Genomic DNA, 16,015 nt, shown 5'->3' on the forward strand with positions numbered 1-16,015 from the left:
TATGCAATTGATAGAGGATCAAGTGTGTGTGTTTGTTTGTTTTTTTTATAAAAAGAAGACCAATAGATAAAATTGAATTAAAATAGAGAGTGCTAGAGTTAGAGGGTCAAATAAGATGGATTTGTTGATTTAATTTAATAATAATTGTTTAGTAATTTAATTATTAATATTTATGCAGAAATATAGAAAATTCGAAAAGGTTCATAAACTTTCAAGCAGCACTATACGCACACATTTGATTGCACATTGCTGAAGTTTATTGAAAGGAAAAGATGACACAAAACATAATCCAGATTACACATATACATGAGACAAAACAGAATCATAAGAAATGTAACACATGAACCCTGAAGTGAAACTGAACTAGAATTCAGGTGATACCTCTCTCTTTTGGCTGGATGTATGGTCCATAGCCTTAGATGTTGCAGAATCTCTCTTCCTAGGAACACTTCCTGGTGTTCTTTTGCTAGGTCGTCCATTAGGTCTGGGTGCCAGATGATCTGGATGGTATCAATGATGTGGTCTCTAATGAGTAATGGATCCAAAATGTCCTTGGCTGCAATCCATGATCTCACCTCTGGACCCTATCCCTCCCGATCCATTTGGTATTGCATTTGGTTTCCTCTCCTCTTGAATCCAGAAGCTAGATAGGCTCTAATTTATTATGTTCTGTGATCATCTAGAATGGGTGGTGAGCTACTTTCAACCAGCGCCTCCATTCTTCTAACATAGCCTTGTTGGATAAAAGAATCCTTATTGCCAACATTGTAGATCCTTATTATAGGCAAGAGAAAGCTTCCTGGAAAAGAAAGCACAAGGTTGACGTTTACCTGGAGTACCATATCTCTGAGAGAAAACTGCTACAGTGCCACAATCAGAAGCATCCACTTCAAAAACAAAAGGAGAACTTGAATGTTTGAGTATTGGGGCTGTCATGCACATAGTCTTGAGTAGAAAGGTAATAAGAGATGCAACGGTGCAGAAATTCCTGATGAATCTTCTATAAAAAAGTCAAGTCCAAGAAATCTTTGGAGATCCTTGACAACTTTGGGAATTGGCCAATCTGTGATGCTTTTACTTTGGTTTGGTCTATCTTTCACTCCTTTTTGACTAATGTTGTAGCCAAGGAATGTGGTGGTGGCAGTGGTGTGGAAACCGCATAAATACTCATATCAAATGATCTGTTTAACCGACAAAGCAATAGTGATCATGTAATAAAAACAGTTGCTCACACTTGTGTGTTGTGACATTACTATTGGATCCAATGGGAGCCAATGGAAGTGTTGTAATAATGGAGTAATGTGGCGAAGTGGATTAATATTACTTATGTGGAAATATGCCTAACGAACAACATTATTTATATGTGATTTGTATGACAAAGTACTATCGAAGATGACACCCAAACATTCTTCGGCGGTGGAGGAGTTCCACAAGCTATCGTTTTGGCAGACTGGCTTCAATATAAGATGTTTTTAGACTAATGAGAAAGTTTTGAGTTTTGAAACTTACAGGATGTTTTTTATAGTACAATGACCTCTTTTAAAAAAAGTCAAGTCAATATTATTTGTATAGTGCTTTTAACAATGCAAATTGTGTCAAAGCAGCTTTACATCGGCTTGATATAAAGCTGGGTGGCTTTATATCAGCTTTACAGTATTTAGACGGGGAAATAGTTTGTCGAAATATTGTCATTCTCCTCTGGCCAGACAAAAGCAGTTTAAATCTAGGCTAAAGCAGAATCAGATTGTGCAAAGGACTCATCTAGTTCCTGTGGTCTTGTCCGCCTTGGAGACAGGGTCTTCACTGGGGATCAGTCTCTGGGGCTCATCTAGGTGTCCTGGCTGTAGAGGTCATCTCTAGGTGCTGATCCACCATCTGATCTGGATACTGTCTGGATCTGGGTGGCTACAGTGACCTCGGAATAGGAAAGAAACAGACCAATATTAGCGTAGATGCCATTCTTCTAACAATGTAACAAGTACATCAGGTGTTTTGGGAAAACACCTTCCGGCTGACCTAATTAATGCAGCCTAACAATCCTTTAACGGATTTGAATTATAGAAATGCGATAGTGTATTATGTGTAAGCCAGGTTAAAGAGATGGGTCTTTAATCTAGATTTAAACTGACAGAGTGTGTCTGCTTCCCGAACAGTGTTAGGTAGATTGTTCCAGAGTTTGGGAGCTAAATAGGAAAACGATCTCTTGCCCGCAGTTGATTTTGATATTATTATATTATATATGATTATCAAATGGCCAGAGTTTTGAGATCGCAGAGGACGTGAAGGACTATAATGCGATAAGAGCTCACTCAAATACTGAGGTACCAAACCACTCAGGGCTTTATAGGCAATTAGCAAGATCTTAAAATGTATACGATGTTTAATAAGGAGTCAGTGCAGTGTTGACAGAACCGGGCTAATGTGGTCATACTTCCTGGTTCTAGTAAGAACTCTAGCTGCTGCATTTTGAACCAGCTGGAGTTTGTTTATTAAACGTGCAGAGCAACCACCCAATAAAGCATTACAATAATCTAGCCTCAAGGTCATGAATGCATGAATTAATGTTTCTGCATTTGACATTGAGAGCATAGGTCGTAATTTAGATATATTTTTAAGATGGAAAAATGCAGCTTTACAAATGCTAGAAACATGTTTTTCGAAGGAAAGATTGCTATCAAAAAGTACGCCTAGATTCCTAGCTGAGGACGAAGAATTTACAGAGCAGCCATCAAGTATTAGACAGTGATCTAGGTTATTACATGCAAAAATGTTTGGTCCAATAATTAACTCCTCTGTTTTTTTCAGAATTTAGCAGTAAGAAATTGCTAGTCATCCAGTTTTTGATATCAACTATACATTCCGTTAGTTTTGCAAATTGGTACGTTTCATCAGGTCGCGAAGAAATATAGAGCTGGGTATCATCAGCACAACAGTGAAAGCTAACACCGTGTTTCCTAATGATATCTCCCAAGGGTAACATGTAAAGCATGAAAAGTAAGGGGCCAAGTACTGAGCCTTGAGGTACTCCATACTGCACTTGTGATTGATATGATACCTCTTCATTTACTGCCACAAATGGATGGCGGTCAGATAAGTACGATTTGAACCATGCCAGTGCACTTCCAAAAGAGAAAAGATCAAGGGAATTTTGGTTTCTCGGTTCATGACCCCTTCAATGTATTTTTCTCTAATTAGGCTCTTCTCTTCAAAATATGGGGTATCTCAATGGTGGAGCCAAAGGACCTAAAGCAGGTAAAATGTGTGTGTGTGTGTGTGTGTTATGCATATGGTGTGTTTTTCCATGTCATTTGTATCTTATTTGTATTGGCTCTTCTTCAAAAGGATATGGTGCTAAAGCTGGACCCTCAAATGGACAAGATGACAAGCCTAATGGTAAATAGCATGTGATTATTACTATTATAAAACATCATTTTTGGCTCTAAAATCAGGTTCAATATGATGCATTCAAATACACATGATATAAACACATCTTCGATTGCACATTAATTGAATTCTGCATTAATACATCAAATAGTGTAGCCTCAGTTTGATAATCTGTATTATTGGTGGAGTTGTTTAGTAAGGGTGAAGCACTAAAGTTCATTGTAAGCTGAAGTAACTGGAGCACCTCTAAACTGATTTGGGATTGATTTTGTTCAGAATATAGAGGATATCCTAATGGAGGTGCAAACACGCAACCTAATACTACCTGAAAATATTGGATGTTACTAGGAATTTTATATATATATTTGATTCTACAGTATAATTATTACAAATATTGGAAGTACTGAATTCTGAAAAGAAGTGAGGATAGTCAAAAGTATTTGTCTCTTATTAGGCTCTACTCTTCAAAATATGGGGTATCCCAATGGTGGAACCAAGGGCCCTAAACCAGGTAAATTGTGTGTGTGTGTGTGGGGGGGGGGGGGGGGGGGGGGGGGGGTGTGTGTACTTAAATACAAAGGTGTGTAATGACTTTTTGTGTCCTCGTAAACCTAATGGCTTTAAAAAATGTCAGATGTTTTCTTCCAGGGTTATGTTTAGTGGTGGGGTTAGGGCATTGGTTATACAGTTTTTACAGTATAAAAACCATTAAAACCTATGGAAAGCTCTCATAAACCAGGTAAATTGTGCGTGTGTGCGTGTGTGTGGAATGCATGGTGTGTTTTCCTTTGTCTTAGCTTTTCCATATATAAATCTTATCTGTTTGGTCTGATTTACAGGATATGGTGCTAAAGCTGGACCCTCAAACGGACAAGGAGCCAAGCCTAATGGTAAATAGCATGTGATCATTACTTTTAGAAAACATAGTTTTTGGCTTTAAAATAATATTTGATATTCCACACACAAGTCCACTGTAAAATATAGGTATACTATACTCACATCTTTGTACATTTATTGACTTGAACACCAATTCTAGTGTAGCCCTATTTATATTAATAATGTACATTATGGGTGGACAAGTTCTTTGATGGGGTAAAGCAGGGTCTGTTTTGTAAACTGAAGTAACTGGAGCACCTCTGGTCTGATTTGGGATTGATTTTGTTCAGGATATGGAGGTTATGCTAACGGAGGTGCAGCTAAGCAACCTAATACAGGTAATATATTGGATGTCACCAACTTTGTGAAAAGAACTGGGATATTACACTGGTCTAAAGTATTTTTTTCTCTAATTAGGCTCTTCTCTTCAAAATATGAGGTATCCCAATGGAGGAAACAAAGGACCTAAACCAGGTAAACACTTTTTTTCTGTTATGCATACGGTATTACTTGTTCCTTTGTCTAGTTTTTCCTTATCATTTGAATCATGTGTGTGTTCAGTCTTCTTCAATGAAAATGGTGTTAAAGCTGGACTTCCAAATGGTCAAGGAGCCAAGCCTAATGCTAAACATCATATGATTATAAAACATATAGTTTAGGGCTCTAAAATATAGTTTGATTGTCCACGTTTAAACCCACTGTAAAATCTATGATATATGCACACCTTTGATTGCACCTTAATTGAAATCTATATTAATACACCATCTGTAGTGTTGCCCCATTTAAATTAATAATCTATATGATTGGTGGAGGAATTGTTTATTAGGAGTAAAACACTGAAAGTCTGTACTGTGAAAGAGCACCTCTGAACTGATTTGGGACTGGTTTTGTCCAGGATATGGAGGATATGCAAGCGGAGGTGCTGCTAGGCAACCTAACACAGGTAGTACATTAAATGTCACCAGCTTTTTTATACAGTCATGGCCAAAAATATCAGCACCCTTGGTAAATATGATCAAAGAAGGCTGTGAAAATTAATCTGCATTGTTAATCCTTTTGATCTTTTATTTAAAAAAATCACAAAAATCTAACCTTTCATTGGATAATAAGAATTTAAAATGGAGGGGGGAAATATCATTATGAAATAAATGTTTTTCTCAAATACACGTTGGACACAATTAACGGCACCCTTTTATTCAACACTTTTTGAAACCTCCATTTGCCAATTTAACAGCTCTAAATTTTCTCCTTTTCATTCATCGCAATGAGAAAAAACAAATAATATATTTTTGATGTGCAGCAAAAGATAATTGAGCTTCCCAAATTAGTGAAGTGGCTTTAAGAAAAGAGCTAGAGCAGTGAAAATTCCCATTTCCACCATCAGGGCAATAATTAAGAATTTCTAATCAACATAAAATGCTACAAAACTGCCTGGAAGAGGATGTGTGATGTATATCGTCCTAATGCACGGTGAGAAGGAGAGTTTGAGTGGCTAAAGACTCTCCAAGGACCACAGCTGGAGAATTGCAGAAAATAGTTGAGTCTCAGGGTCAGAAAACCTAAAAAACAAATTGTCAAACAGCAGCTACATCACCACATGTTGTTTGGGAGGGTTTCAAGAAAATTGTTCCTAGCTCATCCAAAAACAAACTCCAGCATATTCAGTTATCAGACAGGACTGGAACTTCAAATGGGACTGGCTTCTATGGTCAGATGAAACTAAAAAAATTAGCTTTTTAGCAGCAAACACTCAAGATGGGTTTGGTGAACATAGGGATAAAAAGTACCCCAGGTGTACAATGAAATATATTGCTGTATTTTTGATGTTGTGGGCCTATATTTCTGCTGGAGGTCCTGGACATCTTTTTTAGACACATGGCATCATGGATTCAAATACCAACAGATAAAAAATCTGACTCTGTTAGAAATCTTATAATGGGTCATGTTTGGATCTTCCAACCGGACAATAATCCAAACACAAACCTCAAAAATGGGTCACTGGGCACAAAACCAAGCTTCTGCTATGACCATTCCAGTCCTCTGACCTGAACCCTGTAGAAAATGAGTGGGGTGAACTGAAGAGAAGAAGCACCGTCATGGAGCTGGGAATCTAAAGGGTCTGGAGAGATTCTGGATGAAGGAATGGTCTCTGATCTCTTGTCAGGTGTTCTCTAACCTCATCAGGCATTATAGGAGAAATTTAGAGCTGTTAAACTGGCAAATGGAGGTTTCAAAAAGTATTGAATAAACGGGTGCCGTTAATTGTGGCCAATGTGTATTAGAGAAAAACATTTATTTCATAATGATATTTGCCCCCATTTTAAATTCTTATTATCCAATGAAAGGTTAGATTTTTGTTAATGTTTTTAATAAAAGATCAAAATGATTAACAATGCAGATTAATTTTCACAGCCTTCTTTGATCATATTTACCAAGGGTGCTGATATTTTTGGCCTATGTTTTGACAATATTGTGCATTGAACAAAATTATAAACGCAACACTTTTGTTTTTGCCCCCATTTTTCATGAGCTGAACTCAAAGATCTAAGACTTTTTCTATGTGCACAAAAGGCCTATTTCTCTCAAATATTGTTGACAAATCTGTCTAAATCTGTGTTAGTGAGCACTTCTCCTTTGCCGAGATAATCCATCCACCTCACAGGTGTGGCATATCAAGATGCTGATTAGACAGCCTGATTATTTTACAGGTGTGCCTTAGGCTGGCCACAATAAAAGGCCACTCAAAACAATATTTGAGAGAAATAGGCCTTTTGTCTACATAGAAAAAGATCTTTGAGTTCAGCTCATGAAAAATGGGGGCAAAAACAAAAGTGTTGCGTTTATAATTTTGTTCAGTGTGTGTGTATATATATATATATATATATATATATAAGTATATGTATATGTGTGTGTGTGTGTGTGTATATATGTGTGTGTTTCTACAGTGTAATTACATTGTGAAATACTGGATTCTGAAAATAACTGAGGATATTACACTGGTCTGAAGTATGTTTCTCTAATTAGGCTCTTTTCAAAATATGGGGTATCCCAATAGTGGAACCAAGGGGCCTAAGCCAGGTAAACTTCTTTTCTGTGTAATGCATGTGGTATTATTTTTTAAGTTTTTAACTATTTTCTTTAATATTTATTTTATATAAAATAAAATAAAAATAGTATAATACATTTGTTTTACAGTAAATTTAAACGTCTATAACTTTTTAATACTTTATTTTTATTAAATGATTTCACTTCTTTAATAATCTGCTAATTGTCTTCTTTAAAAAGAGACCAACCTGTCTGTATTCAAAAGCATTCATGAAGTATTTCAAGTATTTCAAAAAAAGAATTTAAAAAAATGGGGATGACAGTTATGGGGTTAAGTAACTGAATCATCTCTAAATCCCTGATTTGGGATTGGTTTTGTTCAGGATATGGAGGATATGCTAATGGAGGAGCAGCTAGGCAACCTAATACAGGTAATATATTGGATGTCATCTTTTTTTGTTAAATTAGATTCTACAGTGTAATTATTACATTGTGGATAATACTGAATTCTGAAAAGAACTGTGGATATTACACTGATCTGAAGTATTTTTCTCTAATTAGGCTCTTTTCTTCAATATATGGGGTATCCTAATGGTGGAACTAAAGGACCTAAACCAAGTAAACTTTGTGTAATGCATATGGTGTGTGTTTCTTTTTCCTTTGTCTGATTTTTCCATATCATTTGAATGTATGTTGGTTCTGCTTTAGGATATGGTGCTAAAGTTGGACCCTCAAATGGACAAGGAGCCAAGCCTGGTAAATAGCATGTGATTATTACAATTATGAAACATATATGTGACCCTGGACCACAAAACCAGTCATAAGTAGCAGGGGTATATTTGTAGTAATAGCCAACAATACATTGTATGGGTCAAAATTATAGATTTTTCTTTTATGGCACAAATCATTAGGATATTAAACAAAGATCATGTTTCATGAAGATAATATATAAATTTATTACTGTAAATATATAAAAACTTAATTTTTTATTAGTAATTTGCATTGCTAAGGACTTCATTTGGACAACTTTAAAGGTCATTTTTTCAATATTAGGATTTCTTTTGCACCCTGATTCCAGATTTTCAAATAGTTATATCTCGGGCAAATATTGTCCTATCCGAACAAAGCACACATCGATGGAAAGCTTATTTATTCTTATTTAGCTTTCAGTTTAAATCTCAGTTTCAAAACATTGACCCATTGACTGGTTTTGTGGTCCAGGGTCACATATTGACTCTAAAAACTGTTTGAATAACTTATTTTTTAATAACTCCAATTGTAGTGTGGCCCCATTTAAATTAAATAAACCATGATACTGGTTGAGGAGATGTTTATTAGTAGTAAAGCAGGTCAGTTGGCACCTGTTGTGATTTCTAAAATTTTGCATTTTTTTCCAGTGTGTACAGAATTTTACCATTCATTTGTGGGTAGCTTTTTTAAATAAACTCTATCTGTAGGTTACGGTGTTCCTGGACATATGTCAGAAGGACCTTATAAAGCAGCTAATTCAGGTAAATCATATTGAAAGTACTGCAAGTAATTTTATTTACTTCTTCCACATGACATGAATAGATGTAGTTTTATAATCTGTCATTCAAAAATACATGTATGTCTCTGCATGTGAATTTGTCATTTTGGTTTGTGAAAGTGTGTAGTAAAACTGCTTTGGCTTCTAGGATATATGCCTGTAACAGCTGGGAAAGAGAGTGTTCCCAGTGGAAAAGGACCTAAAGGGAAGATTTTAAGGCCTGACGCACCAAGTCATCTCCCGCTAACCTCTAACACCAAGGGTGTTTTACCACTATCTGAGCGTGTGCCAAATACAGGATTGCTTCCAGAACAAACTAAAGACCTTCCACCGGTCCTGCAACAAACGAAAGGACAAAGTCTTAATGCACCACTTCAACAGGGCAAAGACCCCAACTCTATGCGACCTCAGCCTGCTGCAAAGCCATTTATGCAAGGTCCAGGTTTTTATAAACCTAGTAAAGCGTATAAACCACCCACAGCTGTAATTCCACAAAACAAAGCTCCAAAACCAGCTGCACCAGCAGCCCCTCAAGCAAATCCTGCACCAGAATTAGCTCCCATTCCTCAGACGGGTTCTCCTCAAACATCACAGACAGCTGCACTAGAGCAGGGACAAGTCCTGTCACAGGAACAAACCGTCACTCCAGTGATACCACAGCCAATTACGCCACAAGGCAGTTTTTTTTCACAGGTGCCTCTGGGGCCAAATGCAGCTGTTCCTCAAATGAAGAATCCAACAAAAGCAAATCCCGGTAAACCTCTATAGTACTGATTTAGTACAATGTGCTGATTTACCTTCCACCACTAAAGTGCAACAGCAGATCTTTAAAGATTTGACTGCACTCTTAAAATAAATAAATCCTGCATTGAAAAAGTTTCATAGATCTTAAAGGTAACCACAGATGCAAATAAAGAACCTTTATTTTTAAGAGATTTAATAATTAAAAAAGAATTTGTGTTCTGCAGAATTCACTGGTCTAGGACAACCTAATGGACAGGTGCAGGGAGCCATACCTTCAAAGCCTGGTAAAATATAAATAATAATTCATCTAATATAACATTAAATCATATTTAAATTATATGTTCTATTGTAACTTAAAACTAAGTTTTGGTTTATTACAAAATGTTTACATTTATATATATTACTATTTGTTTTTTAGATTGTGGACCTGGTGGACGACCAAATGGACAATGGGTCAAACTTCCAAGTCCTGGTGAGCTCTAAGTTTTTTCCCCACTTGTTTGCTGTCATATAAACAATTAAAAAGACTGACCAAACTCATGTCATGCTTACCAAAAGCTTGATGTTTAAAAGGCACAATTAAATATAAATAAGATAATTTTGAAGTTTAGTCTATATTTTTAGCATTGACTCCATAATTTTTATGAAGACAGCAGTCAGACTAAAACACAAAATATGGTTTGCAGGGTCAGGGTACCCCAACGGAAAAGGAGAAGTGTCATCACAACCAGGTAAAGTAAAATAAATATTAACTCCATCCATGCATCCAGTACATAGCATTTTAATACAAAGGATACAAAGTTACTTTGGGTAAAAAAAATATAGAACTGTTTACGCCTATACAACAAAACAAAAGGAGTACATATTACATTTCTTTATGTTGTGCATAAGATTATTATGTCTTAATTCTGTCCCTAGGCTTTGGAGCAGGAATTGGTGCTTATCCAGCTCATGGCATTAACAATGGCTACAAAGCAGGTCATTTTTTTAAAACTATTTTATTGTAATTTACATCACTTATTATTTGGCTTCAGCTTTATAATTTATTTATTTGTTTTGGAAAACAATTTTAGATCAAGCTACTTGTCTAAAAGTTGGATTTTTGTTTTCTGTTGTTATGAAGGGTATGGAAACAAATTCAATAAGCCAGGTAGGAAAATATTTCTTATATCATTTGTTGACATAGACACAATTCACATGTACATTTAATAAATATTTAATCTGATGTTTTTGTATGCTGGGGTGTCAATAGTCCAAGATTTAGCCTATTAGTGCAAGATCATACCCATGCTACCTACAAGTAAATAAATAATAGAGTAAATCATTCAAACCAGTGTTATTTTTTCCACATTTTTCAATTTGGATATAAATGTTTTTATCATGTTTTGATTGTAAATAAATTCTAAAATGTAGTAATTATACAGACATCAATGACATATGACTTTTTGATAAAATGGTATTGTTTTATTTACCTGTTTAATTGAATGTGTTTGTAGTTGTTGTTTTTTTTTTTCATTCATTCATTCATTTACTTTCTGATAGCTGGACCACAAGGTGTGCAGCCAATAGGATTCGGATCTAAGGGAAAATCTCAAGCAAAATATGGTTAGTCTGAGAAAAATCCTATGTACTAATTTCATAAGAACTCATCAAATAGTGTCCAATTGCTGCACGTTGTCCTTTACTCAGTTTTCATAACTGCAGTTTTATTTTGTCAGGAATTGGTGGACTTCCATTTGGTTCCCCTAATGGATATCAAACCAACCCCTCTGGACAATATGGCAAGTTATCATCTTCATACTGTAATATTTAGGGTTAATGTTGACCACAACAGCAGCCCTAAATGGACACACTGATTTATATGTCTTTCCTATAGGTAATGAAGGTCAGCGCTATGGAGCCAAACCCTACAATCCTCAAGCACTGGGAAAACACGGTGAAGATTTCATTAAATGCTTTGATAATTCCCTACAATTTTTTGTTATTTATTTTCACTAAAATATGTGGTTGTGAAATAATATTAAACTTCAAATAAATAATTGATGGGATGCCTAGCCCTTGGATCTTAAAGCATTATCTAAAATGCTGTTTAATACATATTGTGTATTTCTTTATCTAATACCACTGTACTCTGACCTCAAAATAGGATATGGTAGTTTACCGTACAACTCTCAACCTCTTCTACCGGAATCTGTTGCCATATCACCTGGTAAATATGGTGAGTTAATAAAGCATTTTGACTGGTCATACCGCACATCTGTTTTGAAGGTATTTTAAAATATGAGTTTCTGTATTTTCAGACTTTGGAGGGTTACCCTACAATGGTCAGCCACTTGGATATGGTGGTGACAAGTTGTCTGGAAAAAATGGTGATTGTTATTTATTATTATTAATATTTTTTAATTGTTATTTCTACAAATTCTAAAAGTGAATTATTATTATTTTTTTTTCTGAAATACTCTCTCAGGACAAAAGGGTCTTCATTATGGTGGTCAGCCATTTGATCTCAGGCCTGATGCTATGTCTGGGAAATATGGTAAAAGCCAATGTTTTGTACAGAAGTTGCACGACAATGCCAAAACTATATAAAAAAATATTGTACTGATAAGTACGTACCTCCTCTCCTCTTTCTGTAGGTTCTCCAGAATCCTTGTATAATCCAGAATCTCTCAGTGGCGATGCCAAACCAGCTAAATATGGTGCCACTTGTTTCTTTATTCATTCATACTTAAGTTTAAAGACCCTGTTTATTATTCCTCTGTACATGAATCATGTCACATAGCATACAGTTAGGCTAATAATTGTTTTGTACTGACCATGGTAAAATCACTGTAATACACAGTATATAATGCATGATATTCTGACTTTGTTTACATGGCCTTCAGGTAATCCAGCAGTGTCATATGAGCTCCTCGGCCCTGTGACTGATGGCCAATCTGTTGAAGGTACATCATCTTTTTAGTATACCAATTGTTAATCGAGCAAGAACTATTGAAATACTATTTTGGTATTACATTATTGTCTATTGTTTAATGAAGAAACTTTTTCTTCATTAGAAAAGTTTTATTTAGCGAAAGAGAAAAAGATTGATCATTTGAATTTAAACTCATGAAAGTCATAATTCTGTCATCCTTTTTTTCTCGTTTAAACAGAAAACAGAAGCCTGGAAGCTTTGCACCAAGGTCCTGAGATTGATGGACAGAAATCCATTGACCAGTTTGGTTAGTCATGTTTGTCTATGCTCTTTCAGATATGTGTATCTCTGTTCAAGTAAGTTTTTATATCTGACAGAACATACACAATATGCTTCTAATGTCCTCATTTGTAAGTCACTTTGGAAAAAAGCGTCTGCTAAATGATTAAATGTAAATTAAATGCAAACACAAAAATCTATGTGAGATTCAGTAATTTTCATTCTGAGCCACTTCCAAATGTGGTTTTAAATTAGATACATATCCGATATCTGGACATGTGACCCATGTATAAACATATAACCGATTGGCCATTCCAAGCCACTGCAAGGTGAGGGCAATGCATTTACCTACAACGATAATTCCATACCGGGAATACATTTATTTTTATTTTTTTTAAATGATCTGTTCTGTCAAGTTTTGCAGCTTTAACTTGTCCATACTGGTCAGTGGTCATGGTGTAAGTGGGATAATTACATCTGGTGTAAATTAAGGTTAAATAACCATTTGATGTGAATTATAATAAATTTTATTTACACCCATTCAAAACCAGAGGGTCACTGCAAGTGGTCACCATACAGTCCTTCTAGTTTGGGCAGGGATTAATGTAAATGTCTTATATGAATGTAAACAGGCGTGACAAAAATAATTAATTCTTGTACACATAGCTAGTTCTTTGAGTATTTCTGTGTATCTTGATTCAGGGGATGGAGAGGTTCCAGCCCATCCTGATACTCCAGGAGCTGGAGAGGCGAATACACAATACATAGACAAATACGGTACAAGCATTTGTCGACACTAAATGTATCTACAGGAATACAGTGTATAAATATGCATTTAAATATCCCTCACATTTCACCCTCTTTGTTAAGGAACGGGTGATTATACCGATGGAAGAGTACAACCAGAAGGTAAAATAAATATTTCTATGAATGTTATACATTCAGTATTTACCGACGTTTTGTAGGGGCGTACCGACTTCATTTTTTTTGCCCCCTTGTCTTGATTTTCCATTAATTTCCACCCCTTGCCCCATATTCTTCTATTCTAAATAAATTGAGAGATGAGTCAAATCCAATCATTCCACCAACTTTTTCTTGACTGCCCTGCAGTTGTCTCTTTCCCTGGTGTTCCCACTGTGGGCCCCGCTCCTCACATCCCTGCTGTCAGCTCATATGACACCACACTGGACGGTTCCTCCCTGGCCCCTGTGCCTGATGTGTCTGCTGTTTCCGAGGTGCCTGCCTCACCCACATTCCCTCAGCCTGAGCTGCCCGCTCTAAAGCAGCAGCCAGCACCACCACAACAGATCCAGATCCAGCAGCACCTCAAGTTCCACTTCCACCCACAGGGCAACTCCCAGACAGGTATAATGCTAATAGACTTGTGATGACTTGAAGACTTGTGTAACACAATTGTGTTGATTTGCAATTGAAAACAGCTGGACTATATTGAAAGATATAATTTTTTTTAGAATAATTTCTTATTCACATTATAAATATGCAACTATTATCCATTATTTATCACATGTAACGTAATATTAATATGTAATTTAAAGAAATAGTTTAATTTAGCTCAAAGGGAATCATTTTATGATTTTATAGGGAATTTGAACAGACTCACTGTTACGGCGATTCATTGAACTAGCCGTATAACAAACTCTGCACTGGATATTAAAATCCAAAACATAGTGAAAACTATTAGCACAGTAAATAGCACCGTAACAAGATCGGCAGATTAAGACATTAACTTGTAAGCACAAAACACAAGATACTTCTCTTTTCAATATAAATAAGATTTTATTTATATAAACCTAAGACATAAACTAATCTAACACATGAACACAAGCATTCACACATTCACACGTTGCAGAAAGAGAGAAAGTAAGGAAAGGATGAGTTTAAGAGAATGAAAATGTGAAATCCCAAGTTTACAGCAATATGTGCAATTGCATAGACCTTAACAACCATCAATCACTTAATTAACCCTCGCATTGAGTTTCTCAATGAGGCTAAAATTGATATTAAATACACCAATTCAGTTAGAACCTGGAGGTGTTACTTGCTTGCATTGCCTGCGTTAAGGGGTTTCCTTTGTGTCGTCGTCGTTGCAGACAGGGGGTTCCCCGAAGTTGCTGATTGGCTGGAAGTTCAATAGTCTTTGAAGTGACATCTTGGGCGTTGGCTGAAAATGCGGAGTTGGTCTGGTTGAAGTTTGAAGCGAGTGCAGTCAGAGCTGAACTTTGCAGCAACTTACATTAGAACACGAAACTCCACAGAAAGAAAAGAAACTAAAGTAAAAAGAATAAGAATAAAAGGATATAACGAGACTAGGTGGTTTTTCTTCTCATTATGGTAGCAGCTGGCACGTGGACCAGAGCACGCTCAAAGAGCAGTGTCAAAACACGGTGGCAAAAGCGAAGCAAAAAGGAGAGAGAGAAAAAAAGTTTGTGTCCTGAGTTTTTAAACTCGGCTTTCAGAGCATCCCATCTGGATGTCTTGACCAATTAGATACTGTCCTTGCTTGGGGTGTTGCTCTGTTCCTCCATCCAATCAATAAATCAACATGTTATCTGTTCATTCAGAGGTCCGAACTTTACAGGCTCTTGCAAAGTATACTTTTGAACATGATTTCTATTACAAGACTATGATGCATTTGACAAATAATTGATTGGAAGAAACATTTAAAGCATGATTTTTCAAACTCATACATACCAAACACGCATATAAATCCCTCCGCTATTAAACAATGATTAAAAAGACATTCATAATATTTGATTAAAACATGATAGTCTAATATGTGGGTTACAAACATAAAATGGGGTTCGGCATAGAAATGTCCTTTTAGGATGATTTTATGTGCATATGAAAAAGAAAGTCTTTGTGTAGTTCTATGGAGAACGAAGGAATGTTCTTTAGACAAAGGAATTTCGGTTTGGTCTGTCCTCTATGCGGGGGAGAAGTCAGTCTAACCCATGTGATAGCCATCTCTTTGACCACCAGTCTTGATTACTTGCCCCAAATCTGACGGTCTCCTTCCTGAATTGGAATTATCAATGTGTTCTTTTGTCTCAATGTTGCAAGCTGTTTTGGGAAAGAGTTGGTTAGTTCTTGCTTCAGACTAGTTGAAGCTAGGGATCTGATTTACGACATTTTCCTGTTTTCTTGGGCCTCTCTGGAATTTCAGCTTCTCATGTTTCGATGTTCTGATCGAATCTTAACTTTGTCTGATTCGGTCTCTGATATAC

This window comes from Barbus barbus (genome assembly GCF_936440315.1).
Source record: "Barbus barbus genome assembly, chromosome: 38".
Taxonomy (NCBI): Eukaryota; Metazoa; Chordata; class Actinopteri; order Cypriniformes; family Cyprinidae; genus Barbus; species Barbus barbus.